At 40.2% G+C, this 7,354-nt stretch overlaps 1 protein-coding gene across 1 annotated transcript in view; it reads left to right on the top strand.

Annotated features, from left to right (window-relative positions):
• Positions 1-7,354, top strand: part of LOC119409578 (adhesion G protein-coupled receptor B1) — a gene marked incomplete at its 3' end in the record, with an annotated part of 116,123 nt that overhangs the window by 45,042 nt on the left and 63,727 nt on the right.

The raw sequence follows: 7,354 nt of genomic DNA on the forward strand, positions 1-7,354 counted from the left end.
TTGGTGTGCAATGAATCTGAAATATATGAAAGTTTCATTTTTATCATTACATTATGGAAAATAATGACCTTTATCACAATATGCTCATTTTTTGAGAAGGACCTGTATATATATATATATATATATATATATATACACATACTAAAATAAACTACTACTTACTACGTGTACTACTATCCCTACTTCGCAGTTTTTCCACTTATCGCGTGACTTCAGCGTACAGATCCCCTCACAATAAACGAGGGACCACTGTGTACAATTCTCAGCTACTACCACATGAAATAAGTTGTAGTTACTTGCTGTGTATGTGTTGGCTAACGTTGGTTAACTGTTGCGGTCAACTTGAATTCATTCATTCAAGCTTTATATACAATTTGTCTAAATAAAAGTTGAATGAAAATGCTTAATTCCCAAAGTTAATCCATTCTAGACATACAGTTAGGTACATTAGGTATATTAGGTATATTAGTACAATGGATACTTTCTGAAACTTTTATTAAAAATCATCCATTGCTTTAGACATTTTGCTAACAATCTGAGTTGACACCAGCTGTTAATGATAAGGTTTTAAACAAAAATCCCATTCGTGTTGTGAATGACTCAACCTCAATAGCATACAATTTTATCCCATTATCTGTAAAATAAAATAAAAAATACAGCTCCTTTTGTGTTTATAATATTTTAACTGCAGCAGACATTTTAACGGCAAATATGGAATATTAATGAACAAATAATAGTATTATTTTAGAAAGTAAATGATGTAAATCTGGAGACTTTGAGAAGGAGTTATAGATTAAATTTGGATTAAGGTTCTTAGCTATTAACGTTAAAATTTATACAAGTTTATCTTAGATTTGTGATTTAAATTATCTAAACAAACTCAGTTGGCACTGTGTCTCTCATCAGAAGAAAGATGTTCGGTCCTACCGGAATATGCATCCATTTTTCTCATTACCACAGTGGATATAATGGCTTTGCTGGAGTTTCACGTTGAAGCCAAGGTTGTTTTCCACAGGGCCATGTAGGGACCAGCCAGGCCGGCATTCTCAGGGTGTTTGAAAAGTTCAGGACATCAACCATTTTTCAGCTGGACTGAGTCAGAGCCAACACCTTCATCGTGAGATTGTTTCTCTCATGAGAGTTCCTTTCAGCTGCTGCTTGACAACCCAACTTCTCATCACGGTAGTCAAAGTTCAACTCCTCATGTTCCATTTACCTGACACCCATAAAACCTGCTAACTTAACTTTTAACTAATCAGAAGGCTTCTCACAGTAGGTGTATCCCAACTGTATAATTTAATGGAATTAAACCTCCTTCAAAGTCTCAGAAGGTAATACAATGGCTTTTGTTGAAGAGAGTGACACCATTACGTAAACACCTTTTCTTTTAGAAAAATGAAAGTTACATTATGGCACCATGCTGATACAAACAATGGGTTTCTTGGAATCAGAACTTCAACTGGGTGTTAGCTTCCTTTATTGTCATGGCAAACAGTCTCTGTTGATAAGGCAAAATGAAGCTCTTTGATCAAGATTTGGGAGACACAAAGTCTGAACTAATTATCATTAGTGAATACGTCAGGGTGGTCTAAGCTGTGGATTTTAACACACACACACAGAATGGATAAACAAAGAAACTTCCTGTGATAGAAAACAGAAAACCAGTAACTGTCTCAGATTAGCAGAAAAGGGAGGGGTAGGATAGACGTAGTGTCTCTGAGGACATACTATCTCTGAGGACGGATGGATGCTGTATTCCCCCACTTGCCGTTTACAACTTGGGTACCTTGTTGGTGCATCGCAACTAACAGCGTCCTTGCTTTAGGTGTGTTCAAAAGAGTAATGTTGACAGTTCCATGAATGAAACAGGAAGTCAAGAATGTCCCACAAAGTTCAAAAGAAAACAAATGAACAGGAAGTTGAGGGTATTCCACAAAGTCCAAAGGATAAATCCATAGAAAGGGAAACAAAAATAATTAAAACTGCAAGCAGCATTGGAAGCCCTCGCAGCAAAGCGCCGCTTCGGCCTTACAGCGACCGCGGGAGCTCCAGCTAGTCCACCCAGTTGTCATTGCGAACTCTCTCATGCCAATCCCACATGCGTTCACCACAGGGCACATTTCCTGAATTTTCCACATCGCCTTCCCTCAATGTCAGTACTTGTCCATCTTCAGGTCTTACAAGTATAGGTGAAATCTGACCTTCTAGACAAGAGTTATTGTGACTTGCTGTTTTGTGTTGAATGTTTGACGAACACTTCCTTTATGCTTTTCAACATGTCATGTGTGATAATCAACAGTTAGCGAAGAAAGTTTCAGTCTAATATCTTACACAGGGCGAAGATGGAAGAGTCATTCATTAATCAACTTTTTTTCTCTGAGTAAGTGGGGCTTAAGTTATGTCATGAATCAACAATACCAATGTGTCCAAGTGCTCACTGATGAAGCACAAAAAAATCAGGTGCAGATCAGATGATGTATCACTATGATATAACTTTTCGAATAATGTAGGGGTGCCTGGGAGTTTAGTTTTAAACCACAATACTAATTTGTGTAAAAGTGCTCACTGATTATGTACAATAAATCTGGTCCAGATTGTATGATATATCACTAAGACATAACTGTTGGAATAATGTAGGGGGTACACTGGAGTCATGCTGTTCCATCCCAGTGGCTCACTCATGAACCATGACATTGACCATTTCTCTCTAGCCCCGCTAGAGAAACAAAAGGTGACTAATCTGGGGGTGATAATGGACCCGTCCTTAAAACTCAACAGTCACGTAAACATGATGGTCAAATCCTGTTTTTTTCAGCTGAGACGGCTGTCTAAGCTGAAGCCTATACTCTCCAAAAAGAACCTCGAGACAGTGATCCACGCCTTCATAACATCTAGGCTTGATTACTAAAATTCACTTCTGTTTGGAATCAGTCAGTCCTCCATTGCTCGTCTACAACTGGTCCAAAATGCTGCAGCCCGATTTTTAACTGGTACAGACTATAGAGAGCACATCACGCCTGTTTTGGCCTCCCTGCACTGGCTACCCATTCACCTTCGGATCCATTTCAAAATTCTCATGTATGTTTTTAAATCACTGAACAGTTCCGCCCCATCCTATCTCACTGATCTTCTGCAGCCATATGTCCCACCGCGCTCTCTGAGGTCAGCAGACCAAATGCTTTTCTCAGTCCCAGAAACCCGTCGTAAGCTCAGAGGTGACAGGGCTTTCTCTGTTGCAGGTCCACGACTGTGGAATGAGTTGCCACTGAGTGTCCGGAAGGCTCCCACACTCTCAGTCTTTAAGTCTCGCTTGAAGACCCACTTCTATTCGCTTGCCTTTAACACGGTGTGATTTGTTTTGGTCCGGTCTGTTCTCTACTCTGTTGGCCATTTTAGTTAGCTTCTGCTGCTATTTGTATATGTATTTCTATTTTATGTTTTCCTGTCTGCTGTGCATGTTTGGTTCTTTTGTACAGCACTTTGGTTGGCCTTGTTGCTGTTTTAAGTGCTATATAAATAAATTGGTATGGTATGGTATATGTTAAACCACAACATCAATGTGTCTAGACATGCTCACTGATGTCGCACAATAAATCTGGTACAGACTTGATCATGTATCACTGAGATATAACTTTTTGAATAATATATGGGGTGCACTGGAGTCAAATGTGAAACCATCACAACAATGTGTCTAGACATACTCACTGATGATGCACAATAAATCTGGTTCAGATCGGATGATGTATCACTGAGATTTGATTGTAGGAATAATATAGGGAGCACTGTGTAGGCTTTTGGCCACTTATCATGGATTCCTGTTCAAAGGGTGTATAATGATACATCATATTGATTTTGGTGCACCTCGGTTCATCCATCCATCCATCCATCCATCCATCCATCCATCCATCCATCCATCCATTATCTTTTTACCCACTTCTTCCATTTTGGGTCACAGGGGTCGCCGGTGCCCGTGTCCAACAATCACTGTGTGAGGGGCGGGGTACACCCTGGACGGGTCGCAAGTCCATCACAGGGCCACATAGAGACAAACGAGACAAACAACTATTCACTCTCTCACTCACACCTAGGGACAATTTAGAGTCACCAATCAGCCTAACATGCATGTTTTTGGTCTGTGGGAGGAAAGTGGGGTACCCAGAGAAAACCCTCAAACTTTGAGGTCAGGCCCCGCCCTTTCATCATGCTCCGAAATGAATAGTTCAGATAACTTTTCGTCCCCCATGCCTTTTGAACAAAATGGCCAAATTTGAAACCGACTGAGTGAATCTCTAGGATGAGTTCGTTCAAATGCGGAGGCTGTAAACTGCCAAAAAGGTGGGAAATTTGGGAAGTCATTCCAAAATGGCTGCCTTTCTGTTTATCGTACAACATTGGTGCCAGAGGGTTTTCTGTGCATCTTGGGGAATTGGAAAAGCGTACCAAATTTCATGCTTGTACGACAAACTAAGGTTAATGCAGAGGGTATTTAGAAAATTTCCAGGTAGCGCACTTGAGCCGTTTCTGTTGGGATTTTTGCGATGCCCTTAAAATACATAATTTTTCAGAAGTCCTGATGCGTCTGCCCAATTTGGTGAGTTTTGTGATATGTTAAGGCCTCTAAAAGGCCAATTCATTTGCCCCAAAAATTGCAGCTCAGGTCTGAACAGAGCGATTACAATAGGCCTTCGCTGCTCGAGCCTAAATGCGAAGCGCTGTGAAGGCCTATTGTAATCGCTCTGTTCAGGCCCGAGATGCATTTTTTTCGGCCAAATGAATTGGGGTTTTGGGGGCCTTAACATATCCCAAAAGTCACGAAATTTGGCGGACGCATCAGGACTGGTGAAAAATTACGTTTTTTAAGGACGTAACCAAAATCGCAACAGAAACGGTTTAAGAGCGCCACCTAGAAATTTTCAAAATACTCTCCGCATTAACCTTAGTTTGTCGTAGAAACATGAAATTTGGTAAGCTTGTCCAATTCCCCAAGATGCACAGAAAACCCTCTGGCACCAACATTGTACGATAAACAGGAAGGCAGCCTTTTTGGAATGCCGGCCCAATTTTCACACCTTTTTGGCGGTTTACAGCCTCCGCATTTGAACGAACTTCTCCTAGGGATTTCGCTCCATCGGTTTCAAACTTGGCCATTTTGGTCAAAAGGCATGGGAAACACAAAGTTATCTAAATGGTTTGTTTCAGAGCATGCTGAAGGGGCGGGGCCAGACCTTAAAGATTGACATCTCGCCATGAAAATTGAAATGCTAATAGCTCCTACACATAAACTGTCTGAGACATCAAACCTTCAGTGATTGATCCACATCCGGTCTCTTGCAAGACTGAATGGTCAAATCATGACATCACTTAAACCGTGCCCCCTGACAACAGGAAGTATAAAGTTTTACATTGAACGATCCTTATCTTACCACTGTTACCTGATCAGCATGATAGTGTGTCCAGTGACCGAAGACTTGTTGGTGTAACTTGCTTTCCAACACTGACAGTTTTGGGGGGAGCATGTGGGCATCACGATGTGGCGAAGATGTAACGCTGTTGCCATAAGTTTGTCCCTAAATTCCACAGAATTGAGGCAAGGTGCACCAAAATAAGTATGATCGATCATTATCCACCTCTTGAACAGGAATCCATGATAATTGACCGATAGCCTCGACAGCGCCCCCTAGAATATTTTAAAACCTAATCCCCAATCCATTTTTGCACCGATAATTCTGAAAGTCGGTGAACATCTGTATCTTCTCAGGACTTATGAAAAAGTATCTTAAGCCCTGGTCCCAGCTCAACAGGAAGTCGGCCATTTTGGATCAAAGGGACATTTTTGGGCATTTTCTAATGGCAAATTTTAACAAACTCCTCCTAGGAATTTTGAGTGATTTCCTTCAAACTTGGTTGATATGCCCTTAACACATTGAGGAGTAAAAGTTATCAAAAGCTTTCGGTTTTGTAAAAGTTAAAGGGGCGTGGCCATTCCTCAAAGTTGCGTTTCATGCCATAACTTTACAAACGCTCTAACTTTCACATTGAAAGACAGAAATTCACCAAACTTGGCATTACTCATCCCTGTTGAATGTCTGACGATCCACTGTTGTCATATTTTGACGTCATCAAAGCCACGCCCCCTCAGAACAAGAAATCTCTTTTTTTTAATTGGAATGCTCCCTCTTTGACACCATTGATCTAATCAGGATGATCCTGTGTTAGAAAACAGATAAGATGGTCTCACTTGATTTAAAGTGCCAACAGTTTTTGCTGGAGGATGTGGGCGTGGCGGCGTGGTGAATCAAGAAGTGACGCCGTTGCAATATGTTTGGCTCTAAAATATACAGATTTCAGCCGAGGTGCACCAAAATCACTATGATCGATCACTAGCCACCCCTTGAACAGGAATCCATAATAAGTGGCCAATAACCTCCACAGCGCCACCTACATTATTCCTACAGTTATAGCTCAGTGAAACAACATCCGATCTGAACCAGATTTATTGTGCGTGATCAGTGAGCACTTCTATATACATTGATATTGTTTTTTAACATATGACTCTAGTGCGCCTCCTAGATTATTCTAACAGTTATATTTCAAGGATACATCATCCAATATGTACAAGATGTATTGTACCTGATCAGTGAGCACTAGTAAACACATTGGTATTGTTTGTTAACATTTGACTCAAGTGTGCCCCCTAGATTCTTTTAACATTTATATCTCAGTGTTACATCATATCATCTGCACCAGATTTTTGGTGCATCATTAGTGAGCACTTCTAGACACACTGGTTTGTTGTGTTACTTTTGACTCCAGTGCGCCCCTTCATTTTTCAAACTGTTATATGTCAGTGATACATCATCCGATCTGTACCAGAATTTTGGTGAGTCATCTGAGAGCAAGTCTAGACACATTGGTATTGTTCTTTAACATTTGACTCAAGTGCGCCCCCTAGATTATTGAAACTGTTATAACTCAGTGATATATCATCTGATCTGCACCAGATTTTTGGTGCTTGATTAGTGCGCTCTTCTAGACACATTAGTATTATTGTTTTACTTTTGACTCCAGTGTGTCCCCTACATTATTCAAACTGTTACATCTCAGTGATACAAGTCCTTCTCAAAAAATTAGCATATTATGATAAAGGTCATTATTTTCCATAATGTAATGATAAAAATGAAACTTTCATATATTTCAGATTCATTGCACACCAACTGAAATATTTCAGGCCTTTAATTGTTTTAATACTGATGATTATGGCATACAGCTCATGAAAACCCAAAATGCCTGTCCCAAAAAATTAGCATATCATGAAAAGGTTCTCTAAACAAGCTATTAACCTAACCATCTGAAT

The sequence above is a fragment of the Nematolebias whitei genome, chromosome 5 (genome assembly GCF_014905685.2).
Source record: "Nematolebias whitei isolate Nwh7 chromosome 5, NemWhi1, whole genome shotgun sequence".
Classification (NCBI taxonomy): Eukaryota; Metazoa; Chordata; class Actinopteri; order Cyprinodontiformes; family Rivulidae; genus Nematolebias; species Nematolebias whitei.